Raw genomic sequence first — 15,617 nt, 5'->3', positions numbered from 1 at the left:
CATGCAGGGTTTTATCATTGTTTATATTATTATTATTACTAAACAATGAGCCGGGGTGCCGGTGGCTCATGCTACTCAGTAGGCTGAAATCTGAGGATCATGGCTCAAAGCCAGCCCGGGCAGGAAAGTCTGTAAGACTCGTATCTCCAATAAACCACTAGAAAACCAGAAATGGCACTGTGGCTCAAGTGGCAGAGCACTTACCTTGAGCTGAAGAGCTGAGGGACAATGCCCAAGCCCAGAGTTCAAAACCCACAACTGACAAAAAAAAAAAAAAAAAGAGCTGAGGCTTTATTACAGCTGGTTTTCATGTTACAAATGTTTTATTGTATTTGTGTATGCTAGTACTGGTAATGGTACTGGGCTTAAATCAGGGCCTGGGTAATATCCCTCAGCTTTCTCACTTCAGGTTGGCTGGCCCTTTACCACTTTGGCCACTACTTTACTTTCGGCTTTTTGGTGGTTAATTGCAGATTAAGTTTCACAGACTTTCCTGCCTCGGCTGGCTCTGAACCACAATCCAGTACCTAGCTCAAGTTAAAATTGTGAAATATGGATTCTCTTTTCCCACCTACACCAAGTATTTTAGGATATTAAAGTGGTTTAAAAAATTCTGCTTGAATGTCCTGATTTCTGATCAATTTATGTATATATCCTTGTTAACAGGGCTTGCTGCCAGATTAGTCCTTTCTCCTCTTGAAATTGTGGAACCAATAACAAGGCAACAGTGGAGCAGTGAAGCAGATTTTTATTCTTGGCAAAGATTAGAAGAAGTCGAAGATAAACAGGCAAATCAGTTTCTCAACTCTTGGGGACAGGGGAGGGGAGTTGCAGATCTAGAGTAAAAGCAATGGGACTAGGGGAAAGGCAGTGAAGCGGGGGGGGGGGGGGGGGGGGGGGGGGGGGGGGGGAATATTAGTGCCTTTTCTGGGAATGGTGAGGATTTTCCAGGAAATTGGGCCCACCTACTTCTGCTCCTTTTATGGCAATTGTCAATTGTTTAGGCACTGGAGGGTGTGTCATTTAGCATGCAGATGGAATACAGGTCACACAGTAATCTCTCTGGCAGCCATCTTAAATTTTACTGAAGAGGAAGTTCTGGCCTCCAGAAATTGTCGTTGAAAGAATCTTTCACATCCATCCTAGGGGACCACGCGGAGGCAGGCAGGCACAGGAGAAAGATTATTATAAGTTTATTAGAGGAGCCATATTTTCCTGGGAGAGGAAGCACATGGTACCTCCCTATCCAGGTAGCAGGAGGGTCTGGGGGCAGGAAGTGAGGTAGGTGGAAGCTCCAGAGGGTCTGGGCGGAGAGAGGGAGTGGCCAGCTGTATGGCTGGAACCCCAGGGCTGGGAGGAGCTCAGGTCTGGGTGGAGCTCAGGACCAAAAGTGGGTATAATGCTTACAGTTGTAAAGTGAATTAACTGCAAAGCCACAATTTGAAGGATGGAACTGTGGAGTCTTTGTTACAACACTAGTAGTCTGCAGACTGCCCATTGTAACAAAGGCCTGCAGCCCCCAAATACACATAACACAGTTAGGAAACAGGCCAGAGAGGAAAGAAAGAACAAAAACAATACCGATGGGGAGCTGAATAGGGACGCCATGATGACTGGAGATGAGCCAGGAGACAGGACCCAGGACACCATCATGGAGACACACGTGGCATGGCATAATGGCACCTATGCTGGTCCGGGCCTAAATGGGGTCAGCGCAGGGGGCAAGTCAACAGGAAATTCTCAGTCGCAGGCACTGCACTAACAGGCTTAGTAACCTATCAGCCAAGTGCCCACCCTGGCCTCCAGTCTGGGCTCCCCTTCACCTGGGAGGCGGAGCATTTCCTTCCCCCAGCATAAAGACAAGATTCCAGACCCTACCATCCACCAGGTGGCCAATATGGCACCAGCCAGACCTGATCTCCCTACTTCAATATTTTGTCTGCCAAGATAGGTAGGTCACCTACACAGTACTCAGGGTAGCAATCTTACTTTCCTAAGAAAGTTGTTTCTATTTCTTATCCCTGTCACTTTTTACCTGTATGACATTTTTCACATAGATGTCATAAAATAAATGTCTTTTTGTGTTCTCTCCTCTCTGTCTCACTCCCTGTTTCTCTGTCTCTGTCTTTATCTTTATCTTTGCAACAGGGTCTCACTCTGTAGCCTCGGCTGGCCTGGAACTTGCTATTGAAATGTGGATAACTGGGTCTAACTAGTGCCATCTTGGCAACATGATGGATGATAGGGTACTGGGTCTAACCTGGGCCATCTTGGCTTCTTGGTGGATGAAGGTGAAATCCCACCCTCAGGTGATGGGAGTGACTGAATTCCTAGAGGCAGGGTGGGGACTTGGACAATAGGTTTGGACCAGTCTTATGCCAAGAATTCCTGAGACTCTCAAGTTCCCTGTAACCCTGCCCCCTGACCATGAACCTATTTAGCCATCCCCACACACCAGCTTAGCCAACATTTTGCGCCATGCTTCATATCTCCTGGCATTCCTCAGGTCACCATGGCATGCCTCTTCAGCTCTCTGTTAGAGTTGATCTGGCTTGTTGGGATTGTTTATCTGCTCGTTCTTTACTACCCTCATGGCTCAATTTTCTAGCAGTGTTAAGTGTATTCAAGGCTGTATTCTGGGGACATGTGTCTGCCTGCAGTCACTGGCTTTCTAATAAAGACTCCTGATTGGACCTCTAAAAAAGTGGCTTCTCTGAGGGGCTGGGAAGGTGGCTCAGTGGTAGAGTGCTTCCCTTGCATGCATGAGGCCCTGGGTTCAATTCCTCAGCACCACATAAGCAGAAAAAGCCAGAAGTGGTACTGTGGCTCAAGTGGTAGAGCGCTAGCCTTGAGGTGAAGAGCTGAGGGTCAGCACCCAGGCCCAGAGTGCAGGCCCCACGACTGGCAAAAAAGAAAAAGAAAAGTGGCTTCTCTGTATCTCATGATGAAATTTCCATATAACACTATGTAGGCTCACCTTGAACTTAGGATACTTCTGCCTCAACTTTCCCAGTACTGAGACTATAAGCTATCACCACCTCGTTTGGCTTGCATTCTCCTTTTACTTAGCAGGTGTATGATTTTGAGATGAATAAGATTATGGCAATAAAGAATGGAAATATGGAGTAGCATCTGGATTATTTTTCCTGTACAAATGAAAATCATGCTCAGCTGGCTGCCTCCTTAAATGCAGTGGTATCAGTCTATTGGAGCTACTATAACAAAACACAACAGACTCAGTGACTTCAGCAATAGTTACAGTTGCCATAGAGTATTTTAGACTTTGCCAGAAAACCACGCAGACATCCAGGTACAAAGAACAAAGAAAAGGTTTATTGCTGGTAAAGAGGCTGGCAAGACCCCTTCTCACAAGAGAAGAGTGAGAAGAAGTGCCAGCTATTGTCTGAGGTGACCTATGTAACCTACTGAGGCTAGGAGGGGTTAGATGGGGTTAGGAGGCAGAGATCCTGGTGTGGACATGAGGGCCAGGGGCTTCATCATGAAGGACTAGGACTTATGCCTGCTTCCCAAGTAGTAGATAAGGGGTCCTGCAGCTGCCCAGACCTGAAGGTCACTCTAAGGGGCTCTTCTTGCCTTATATGGTTGTAGCTGCCCCAGGAGTGCCATCTCAAGGCAAAGGGTAGTTGGAGGCTGATTATTTACTGCCATTACTAAATGGGTCTAGTGTTGCCTAGGAAGGGATCATGCTAAGCTGTGGAAAGCGGAAGGATCCCCTTAAGCCATTGGAAAAGAGCTTATTGGGCTTACATTACTTTCTCACAGTTCTGGAAACTGTTCAAGGTGTGGGCAGGTATGGGATCTCTGAGGCCTCTCTCCCTGGTTTGTAGCTGGGAACTTTCTGTGTCCTCCAGTATTTGGCCCTTGATCTATATTTATAAATCTACCATATTGAATCAAAACTCACCTAGTGACCTCACTTAGCCTAATGAACTATCTAAAGAGCCTATTTCCAAACGTAGTCACATTTGAAGTTGCTGGGGGCTAGAACTGATAGGAGTTAGTAGAAAAGCAGTCAGTCAAGAAATTGAGGCCTATATTGAAGTGGACCCTGAGATGGGGTCCAAGCTGGTATGATTCTATTTTGAGCTTTGCCTTTGTTTTTTGGGATTTTAGACTCGATGGGCCTAGTTCCCAGAATGAAAAAATGCATCTGGTCCCCCTCTCCTTAACAACCTAACCCACCCTTGATTCAAGTTGAGTTAAAGCCTGGCCCATAAAACAGATAGGTTGTAATCTCTTACCACGTACTTATGGTAAACCCCACCTTTTGCATGTACTTATGGTAAGCTCCGCCTTTTGCTCACCAAAGGTAGACCTGGCCTTACAGCTAAATTTGCATGCCATTTTAAACCAAGGTGATAGGCTGGTTTAAACAGCCATTACAGACAAACGGTAACCTCATTGGCCACTTGTGTGTGGTCTGGTATGACTGTGCAATCCTTTGTGTGTGTTACGATTCCATGAGTCACTTGCCCGTGACAGGGCTCAACCTCATGGATTTTGTCTTTAAAAGCCAAAGTATGCTGGTCACTCCGGGTCGCAGTATCAGCTCCCGAGCCTGTGCTGTGGCCCTGACTGATCAGTGTAGGAACCTTCTCAAAATAAAGTTGCTTCTTTGTTAACAACTTTGTTGCGGTGGGCTCTTCACTCCAGACAACTAGGAGGGCTTGCCTGCCGGAGTAGGGGTCTTCCTACTATGATACAACTTCAGATAACAGGATAAGCTGATAAACTTAAACCTACCTGGCAACTAAATGAGGGCAGAGGTCCACAAAAGAATGAGGAAGTGGCTGGGAAGATGGCTCAGTGGTAGAGTGCTTGCCTTGCATGCATGAGGCCCTGGGTTTGATTCCTCAGCACCACGTAAGCAGAAAAAGCCAGAAGTGGCACTGTGGCTCAAGCAGTAGGGCACTAGCCTTGAGCTGAAGAGCTGAGGGACAGCGCACAGGCCCAGAGTTCAGGCCCCACAACTGGCCAAAAAAAAAAAAAAAGAATGAGGAAGTAAGACACTTGTTAAGTAAGATCAAAAGAATGAAGAAATAAGGACTGGGCACTAAATATCTGGTGCCATAACGTTATATGGAACAGAAGGGAAACCCACCTATCAGAAAGCCATCTTCAAGGACTCCATTTCTCCCTATTCAACCCAAGGTCAAGCTTTGTGATGAAGATGATGGCTCAAGATGACTGAGATGAAGTTTTGTCTTCCTGTAGCCTATATATGCACATTCTCTCTTTCTCAGCCATATTTCTTGCCTAATCAACTCTCTTATCACTTTTACTTATGTCTGAGTCTTGCCTGAATTCTCCTCTTGCCAGACACAAGAACCTGAAGTCACATTAATTGGCCTAAGTTTCTGATAACAGAACTTTAACACAAGGATTTATGAGTTGGGAAACAATTCATACTATAAAGACAGCATTAGGATAATATGTTACAACCTTGTACATATGAAAGCTCTAACACTGGTGAGATCAAAGACCTTGGAAGAATGGCATTCAAAAATTACAATCCAGGAGGGCTCTAGTGGCTCATGCCTGTAACTCTTGCCAGTAACCTCAGTAGGCTGAGATCTGAGAATCTTTGTTGGAAGCAAGCCAGGGCTTAACCTTAATGAATTCCCTAAAGTCTGTGAGATTCTTATCTCCAATTAATCACCAAAAAGCTGGAAGTGAAGCTGTGGCTCTAGTGATAGAACACTGGCCAAAAGAAAGAAGGAAGGAAGGAAGGAAGGAAGGAAGGAAGGAAGGAAGGAAGGAAGGAAGGAAGGAAGGAAGGAAGGAAGGAAGGAAGGGAGGGAGGGAGGGAGGGAGGGAGGGAGGGAGGGAGGGAGGGAAGGAAAGAGGGAAGGAGGAGGGAAGGAAGGAGGGAGGAAGGGAAGGAGAGAGAGAGAAAGGGAGAGCAAGAAAGAGAGAAAAAGGAAGGAAGGAAGGAAGGAAACAGGAAAGGAAGGAAAAGAGCAAGAGCAAAGAGAGGGAAGGGAAGGAAATAAGGGAGAAAATCATAGGGAATTTCCCCCCTCTTTATACCTCCCACCAAAGGACATTGAAAGAGGGTAATCCTTAACCTCATTAAAACTTATTATCCTTTCTCTTTTCCCTTATTTTCTATCATTCTGCTCCCTCACCCACCAAAAACTAGTCAATGCCTCCGTACCGCCCAATAAAATGGGTTTCGTGTATTTTCACTGATTCTGGTTCAGCTCTCCAAAACTCTGCATCTGGAAGCTCAGTACCCGTCTAGAGAGCTCCACAGGGAGGAGGACTGAGCATGGGGGTGATGTGTCAGAAGGGCCCAGCTGACCAAGCCTGGGTTCTCAGGGCCGTGCCGGCTGCTGCGGCTGCTGAGCCGTCCCAGCCAGCCACAGCCTCCCTTCGCCGCCTGGCCTGAGAGGTTCCCCGGGAGACGGAACCCCCCACCCGCCTTACAACTCCTCTGGGATTAGCTAAGTGGCCTCCAAGGGACCGAGAGGACGAACAGCCACTAGGGGGCCCCCCTTTCTGCAGCCAAAGCAAGGTGCAGCGGCGCTAAACCCGTTTCCGCGTTCTTTCTTCCCGCCACAGGGGTCGGGGCACCGGTGGACCGAAGGGTCCAACCTGAGCCGGGAGCCATTGCACGGTGAGAAGCGAGCTCTCCATTTTCACACCCCCGCCCCGAGCATGCCAGCAGCTGAGGCTGCGCCTCTCCTTCTTAGAGGAATTTTAATTGGAAGCAATCGACAGTCGTGGGGCCTGAACTCTGGGCCTGGGCGCTGTCCCTCAGCTCTTCAGCTCAAGGCTAGCGCTCTACCACTTGAGCCACAGTGCCATTTCCTGCCTTTTCTGTTTGTGGTGCTGAGGAATCGAACCCAGGGCCTCATGCATGCAAGGCAAGTGCTTTACCACTGAGCTACCTTCCCAGCCCCAGATGTAATTTTTGTTTAAGGTCGAACCCCGGGACACTCCACTCTGTACCTGCCGCTTTCGCTCACTAGCTACCGCGCTACCAACTGAGCCCCGCCTCCAACCCAAGCTGCTGTGAATTCTCTACCCTATCTCCACCCAACTTCTGACCAAAATCATCATCATCATCATCATCATGCATTATTTTATCTACTTTGTTCTAAACTCTAAGATTTTACTTCTTCAAAATTTTATTATTATAAAGGTGATGTATAAGGTGGGTGCCGGTGGCTCATGCCTGTAATCCTAGCTATTCAGAAGGTTGAGATCTGAGGATCGCAGTTCAAAGCCAGCCCGGGCAGGAAAGTCCGTGAGACTCTTGTCTCCAATAAACCACCGGAAAAATGGAAGTGGTGCTGTGGCTCATGTGGTAGAGCGCTGGCCTTGAGCTGAAGAGCGCAGCGACAGTGCCCAATCCGAGTTCAAGCCCCACAACTGACAAAAAAAAAAAAAAAAAAGTGATGTACAGAGGGGTTAGTTACATAAACCAGGAGGTGAAAAGTACATTTCTTTCTGGACAATGTTACCCCTTCTCTTGCTCTCTCCCAGTTTTTCCCTCCCATCCCACTCCCAAGTTGTATAGTTCATTTTCAGCAGTGTCTAGTGAGTACCATTGCTGCATTTGTTCATCTTTTGTCTCTTCATCTCTATGCTGCCCCTTTTACTTCCAAAGGCAGAAAAACAAGACAAAAATAAAAACGGTAAGAAAGAAACCCTCCTGTTTCCATTTATTGAGGGAAATCCAATTTTTAACTTCTTTGAAATTCATTTTGAAGCTAGAGTAGTAGACAAGGAAATTACAATTAATAAAATCTAAACACTTATTCATGTTGAAGCTGGCTTGAACTCAGAACGTGGATGCTGTCCCTCAGCTTTTATGCTCAAGGTTGGTGCTCTACCCACGTGAGCCACAGCTCCAATTCTGGCTTCTTACTGGTAATTGAAGTTGAGTCTCATGGATTTCTACCTGGGCTGGCTTCAAACTCTGATCCTCAGATCTCAGCCTCCTGAACAGTTAGTACAGGCAGAAGCCACCAGTGCCCAGCCAAAAGCAGCTTTTAAGTGGCCTCTTACAGTGAAAATGGTAGAGTGCTTGCCTAGCAAATGTGAGGTCCTGAGTCCAAACCCCAATATAACACAAAGAAAGGGAAAAAAAGACAGAGAGATGGGAGGAAAGAAAATAGGAACTATTTCAAATCAGATAGTAGAGATTCTCCTTGTTAAATTTTACAGTTGGGACTTGTCATACTTCACTGAATCAGTTCCCATGTTTGAGTATTTTTAGTTTCTACTATGTTGTGATCGTAAATAGTTCTGCAACTAAATACCTTCGTGAATATGTATTCTCGTGTTGTTAGAGGTATCTTCAGGGCAAATACCTAGACAAAAGCTTGCCAGGTCAAACACTGAATGCTTATGTAGTTTCGTTAAGATACTGCCAAATGGCCTTCCATCAGCTACATCTTTTTGTATTCCTTCCAACAATATGAGAATGCTTGTTTCCCTACAGCCTTGGCAACAGAGTGCTTTTGAGCTTTAGAATTTCTGCCAATCAGATATGCGAGGTTATTTTTAACCCCTCATATTTAAGGAGCACCAGTAACTCTGCTGAAAAAAAATCCCATGCCAGAGGGGCCTAGCACCACCTGGTGGTAACACATCTAAGTTGCAGGAAGAATAACCGCAGCTGTGCCTTTATTTTTCTCATACTAGGTTTTGTGTGTGTGTGTACACACGTGTGTATATGTATGCATATGCATGCACCTGTTCTGCGGCTAGAACTCCAGGCCTGGGTGCTGCCCCTTTATTCTTTTTTGGTCAGTCATGGGGTTTGAACTTTGGGTCTGGGTGCTGTCCCTCAGCTCTTCAGCTCAAGGCTAGCGCTCTACCACTTGAGCCACAGCGCCACTTCGGGTTACTTCTGCTTATGTGGTCCTGAAGAATAAAACCCAGGGCCTCATGCATGCAAGGTAAGCACTGTAACACTAAGCTACCTTCCAAGCCCCAGTTCCTTAACTTTTTAACTCAAGGCTAGTGCTCTACCACTTGAGCTACACCTCTACTTCCTGTCTTTTGCTAGTTAATTGGAGATAAATGACCCATGGACTTTCCTGATGGCTGGGCTTGAGCAGCTAGAAGTACAGGTATGAGCCTCCTCTGGTACAGGGTTTGAATTTAGGTACTAGCACTGGCATTCTAATTGAGCCGCGCCTCCAGCCATCTGCAGCTAAGTCTTTGTGTTGACTTTCACTTACAAAGAAATACTGCATCGTGGAATAAAGGAGAAGCCTTAGTACTCTGCACCCTAGGACATGGTATGCCTGCAGTCAGATGGTAAGGAAGCTAGGAGACCTCCAAGAAGGCGGGTGGCATTAAAAGAAAGCCCTGGGATCATTCACCCTGTGACAGATGCAAGAAGCCGCAGGCTTGGACACCATCCTGTTTATCCCAGGCTTATTGCCTTATGTTTAGCCTAGATGTCATAACAGCATTTCTATAGATTCCTGGGACCAGAGACTGAATGACTCAGGAAACTAAGCCCAATTGAAATCTAAAAGGAGGACAACACCAATAATATCAAAGGAATGAAGAGCAGAGGCTTGAAGCTAGGGACCAAGGTAGACCCAGGCACTGGTGGCCCACACCAACTACTCAGGAGGTGGAGATTTTAGGGTGGGAGTAAAATCCAACCCAGGCATGAAAGTTCATGACATTCTTCTCACTAATTAACCAGGGAAAAAAGCCAGGAGTGGAACTGTGACTCAAGTGGTAGAGCACGAACACTAGTCTTGAACCAAACGGTCAGGCACAAACTCTATCTGACCCTCAGTAGTAAGGACTATATAGGAGATTGAGATTTGAGGATTAAGGTTTGCAGCCATCCAGGGCAAAAAATCCATGAGTCATCTCTAGTAAAAACTGAGGAGTGGAACCGTGGCTCTCCCAATAAAGCACTAGTCTTGAACAAAATCTCCAAACTCAATTCTGACTCTGAGTAGTAAGGATTACTTGGGAGAATGAGATGTGAGGATTAAGTTTTGCATCCAGCCAGGGCAAAAGAATACATGAGTTATCTCTATAAGGAGCCAGATGTTTACCTACTTCTGTTATTAAACATCTTGCAACGGCTCAGTGACTTTTATCTAGAACTTCTCTGGGATTTTCAGAACTGACTGTTTATTTTCCCTAATTCTGCATTCTGATGCATGTATAATACACAAATAAGGCCTCAGTGTCAGGCTTGACATAACTCTTGCAGACTTGAGTAACATGAAGTGCCAATGAAAGCATTCGAGCTCATTTTCAATGGGGAGACAATTGAAACAGAAGACGCTGACATTTTAATGAACAGTGATATTCTGCAACTTTATAAAACAATTCAATTTCTTTCACATGTGCCCAAATTGGAGGGCTTTTCCAAGAAGATAAAACAGAAAGAATAGGAAGCTTTTGGGCAGACTTCTAGGAACAAAAGAACATCTCAATGAGGAGGATATTCTTCAAAACAAAGCCTTCAGGGAAAGCTTGAATAAAGGAAAAAATGTAAAAAAAAAAAAAGAAATACTGCATCTAGGGGCTGGGAAGGTGGCTCAGTGGTAGAGTGCTTGCCTTGCATGCATGAGGCCCTGGGTTCAATTCCCCAGCACCACATAAGCAAAAAGAAAAAAAAAAGCCGGAAGTGGTGCTGTGGCTCAAGTGGTAGAGCTCTAGCCTTGAGCTCCCAGGCCCAGAGTTCAGTCCCCACGACTGGACCCAAAAAAAAAAAGAAAGAAAGAAAGACTGCATCTATCGTAACCTCTTTCCTTTGGGTTGAAGCATGACATTCCAAATTTGATGAAAGTGATCTTTTGCCTTGTCTGCTAAGGTCTACTGCACATTAGCTCAAAACAAAAACTTTATTTACAAACCCAGCCTACAATTCCTGAATCCTGAATGAGTAAAATTTGAACTTTTGTTAGATTTTAGTACCAACAGCTTGGTAACAGCCTAGTGTTGACCTGGCACTGGGTCAACAACCTTCCCCCTCTGGCCCTTCTCCCACAGGAAGTCCTACTGCTCTCCTTCCTGCAGTTATGGAAAGCTAGCTGGTGAGGGCATAAGTTGTGTGTGACAACACTGTCCACTCAGCTGGAAGAATTTCCTGCTGTGTAAAATGTAGGCAGTCCTCCTTAAGTGTGTGAGTGTGTGCGTACCCTGGTACTGGGGCTTGATCTCAGGCCTGATGCACTTTTTTTGTTGTTGTTGGTCGTGGGGCCTGAACTCTGGGCCTAGGCACTGTCCCTCAGCGCTCTATCACTTGAACCATAGCGCCACTTCCAGCTTTTCCTGTTTATGTGGTGCTGAGGAATTGAACCCTGGGCCTCATGCATGCAAGGCAAGCACTCTACCACTGAGCCACCTTCCCAGCCCTGATGTACCTTTTCACTCAAGGCTGGCACTCTACCACTGGAGTTGCCTCTGGCATTTTACTAAGGAAGAGCTTAATGTCATTAACAGTATCTCTTTGTGTGACTATTCTACATCTTTTCTACTTTACACTAGTTGACTCTAAACCCAAAGGCAGAATCTTAGACTCTGGAATCATTCCCGCCAATCAAGATCTTTCTGAATTCTTGTCCTGTAAATTGATGTCAGTCTCCCTACCTACTTGTCACCCATAAATGCAGGCTCTCTGGTCTCAACTGACAAAAATGCAGAGCTTTCTGCACACTAGGTAAAGGATCTCTCACTGAGCTACACCCAATGTTTGGGCTCTCCATTTTATCAAGAGCCTCATGTTTAATAGTCTGACTTGTTGATCCTTCTAAGTTGGCATACTCAAGAGAGGAAACCCCAGGTGTGGTTTATTTTCAAAATCCTCCCTCAAGCAGCCTCACACCCATCTCTTTCAGGCTCCTCTTCTTGTACTCCTTCCCATTCAGGGGTGGTGAGCAAGACAAGAGGTATCTAGCTTCTCCTCCTCAGCAGTCGTAATTCCAGATCTACCACTTGCCTACTATCATGGCATGAATGTAGGCGAGTTCCTTAGCATTTCTGTGCCTCTTTTTCCTATCTGAGAAGTAGGGTTACTAGTAATAGTGCCTAATATATTAATGTTTGATAATAAGAAAAAAGTTCCATCTCATGTTATTGTACCAAAGAAGGGGATAATACACTAGAGGAGCATGAGAACTGTTTGCTTGCTAAATGCTTCTGAAGGTTTAGCAAGGATTTTAGTATAATAGAACCAAGTAAAGAGAAATGGGGGGAAAAATTCCTGCCCCTTCTAGAAGAAAGACCTCCAAGAATTTTACATAAATTGTGTTTTGTTTTTTGTTTTTTTTGCCCTCCTTCCATCCTCTTTATTTATTGCTAGTACTAGGGCTTGAACTTGGCCTCACACTCACTTGGCTTATTTTCACTCAAGGCTAACACTCTATCATGTGAGCCACAACTCCAATTCTGATATTTTAGTGGTTAATTAGAGATAAATCTCACCGACTTTCTGCTGGCTTCCAACTGTCATAGTCCTATCTCAGGCTCCTAAGTGGCTATGATTACAGACATGAGCCACCAGTACCTGGTCATTTGTCTACTTTATTAAGCTGTCCCCATACATCACAGAATACTATCCCCTCCTTGAGTGTAACTCTATTTCCCTTCACTGCCCCTTTCTCTGATCTGAGTCTGTAGATTCTCTTAAAACAGAAACAGCAATGCTGTTCAGACCAGTTCTGGATATTCAAAGTAAGAGTGGTAGGTGGGGATGGATATGCATGAGATGGGGATTTTTCATTTTTCTTTCTTTCTTCTGGGGATCAAACCCACGGTCTCACAACATACTAGGCAGGCACTGACACCCCCAGCATTGGAGATGTTAATCTGTCATAATTATTACATCAAGGTATCTCACACACACACACACACACACACACACACACACACACACACACACACACACACACACACACACACACACACACACGTCCTACATCCTTAACACTCAATGTTTTATCCCAGATCATGGTGAGTTCTTATCTCCAGGTAAATAACAATATCCATGAAACCGTTCCCTATCCTCCATTCCATTCCCAAATCTTCCTTTAACATAGGAGATAATTTCTGAGTAGTTCCCATTAAAGCACAAGCCAATGAAAGAAGTTAAAATGCTACTATCAAAGCTGAAGAGGGTGGTACATTCCTGCAATGAGACGAGAGGCTGAGGTACAAAGATCTAGAATTTGAGGACAGTCTTGGCTATGTAGTGACACCATGTCTCAAAAAATACACACACACAACCAAGTGTTGGTGACTCACACCTGTAATATATGCTGGAGGCTGAGATCTGAGGGTTGTGATTTAAAGCCATTCCAGGTAGCAAAGCCCATAAGACTCTATTTCCAATTAACCACCAAAAAGCCAGAAGTAGAGCTGTAGCTCAAGTGGTAGAACATCAGCCTTAAGAGAAAAAGCTAAGGGAAAGTGTCTAGGTCCTGAGTTCAAGCCTCAGAACTCTGTCTCTCTCTCTCATAATAACAATTTTAAAAATTGAAGAAAAAAAAAAAGCTAGGCAAAGAGGGGAAAAACTGGAAGAGAGTAAGGGAAGGGGTGACATTATCCAAAAAGAAATGTATTCATGGGCTGGGAATGTGGCTTAGTGGTAGAGTGCTTGCCTAGCATGCATGAAAACCTGGGTTCAATTCCTCAGTCCACATAAACAGAAAAAGCCAGAAGTGGCACTGTGGCTCAAGAGGTAGAATGCTAGCCTCGAGCAAATGAAGCTCAGGGACAGTGCCCAGGCCCTGAGTTTAAGCCCCAGGACTGACAAAAAAATGAAACAAAAGCCAGGCGCTGGTGGCTCACGCCTGTAATCCTAGCTACTCAGGAGGCTGAGATCTGAGGATCGCGGTTCAAAGCCAGCCCGGGCAGGAGAGACCGTGAGACTCCTATCTCCAATAAACCACCAGAAAACCGGAAGTGGCGCTGTAGCTCAAGTGGTAGAGCGCTCGCCTTGAGCTGAAGAGCTGAGGGACAGTGCCCAGGCCCAGAGTTCAAGCCCCACGACCAACAAAAAAAAAAAGAAACAAAAAATGAGTGGGGGGGGGGGACAAAAAAAAAAAGACATGTATTCATTACCTGACTTATGTACCTGTAACCTCTTTGTACATCATCTTTATAGTAATAAAATAAGCCTTTATTACAAAACTTTCCTTTTGACATTCTAAAATGAAAGTCAACATGGTATTTCCCAATTCCAAGGCTATTATCTGACACACTCATCAAAAGTGGCTGAGTGACAAACTATTCTCAAATCTGCAGAAGCCATGAATCATGCATCCTCAGGGCCTTTAACCCATATCTGTCCCACCTGTCCTCCAACCCTAACACAGAACTGTAAACATTAAAAATCTCAGTCTCGGGGCTGAGAAGATGGCTCAGTGGCAGAGCGCTTGCCTTGCATGCAAGAGGCCCTGGGTTCGATTCCTCAATACCACATAAGCAAAAAAAAGCTGGAAGTGGCGCTGTGGTTCAAGTGGTAGAGCACTAGCCTTGAGCTGAAGAGCTCAGGGACAGCGCCCAGGCCCAGAGTTCAGGCCCACAACCGACAAAAAAAAAAAATCTCAGCCTCACTGAACCATTTAATAATCACCTCTTTTATGTCCATGTGGACGTTATTGCCTCTGGGGGAGGGGAGGACGTACTGGTGTGTATTCTTCAACTAATGGTTTAATTTTTCTTCCTTTTTAGATCCTTAATAGAAAACACAATTCAGTTAGGGATTTCTAGATAGGAATACAAAATATACCAAAGTAGAACCTACCATCTTCCAAAGTAATAAGCAAAATCAAACACAGAATACCCTTATTTGCCTTCTTACAATTTAGACTAGGTACTGGACATGGTGGTACATACCTGTGAAGGCTAAGGCAGGAGACTCATGAGTTCAAGGCCAGCCCAAACTAGTGAACAGCCTACCTCAAAATAGATAGCTTTGGGGGCTTGGAAGGTGGCTCAGTGGTAGAGTGCTTGCCTTGCATGCATGAGGCCCTGGGTTTGATTCCTCAGCACCACATAAGCAAAAAGAAAAAAGCTGGAAGTGACGCTGTGGCTCAAGTGGTAGAGCACTAGCCTTGAGCTGAAGAGCTAAGGGACAGCACCCAGGCCCAGAGTTCAGACCCCACGACCAGACCCAAATAAATAAATAAATAAATAAATAGATTTGGGGAAATATGGTAGATGGAAAATTGAAATTTAAAGACACAAAAGGGTCCCCATGGGAAGACAATGAAAGCAATGAGAATCAGGCCAATATTGCTAATTCCTAGTCTAAACTACTATTAAAGTAATTCTAGTAACTTGAAGTTCCCCCTTCCCACCTACTGCTGTCAATACAGCAGTTTTTCCTATAGTCACTGGTGGGAGGGTGGGCACTTTCTCTTTTCACTTGGTGGAATGGGCCAAACAGAACCCCTAAGCAAGGGGCTGGGAAGGTGGCTCAGTGGTAGAGCACTTGCCTTGCATGCATAAGGCCCTGGGTTCAATTCCTCAGCACCACATAAGCAAAAAGAAAAAAGCCGGAAGTGGCGCTGTGGCTCAAGTGGTAGAGCGCTAGCCTTGAGCTGAAGAGCTGAGGGACAGCGCCCAGGCTCAGAGTTCAAGCCCCAGGACTGGAC

The sequence above is a fragment of the Dipodomys spectabilis genome, unplaced genomic scaffold (genome assembly GCF_019054845.1).
Source record: "Dipodomys spectabilis isolate Male_0828 unplaced genomic scaffold, ASM1905484v1 ptg000069l, whole genome shotgun sequence".
In the NCBI taxonomy this organism is placed as follows: Eukaryota; Metazoa; Chordata; class Mammalia; order Rodentia; family Heteromyidae; genus Dipodomys; species Dipodomys spectabilis.
The sequence above is the reverse complement of the archived record's forward strand: the minus strand, read 5'-3'. Positions refer to the sequence as shown.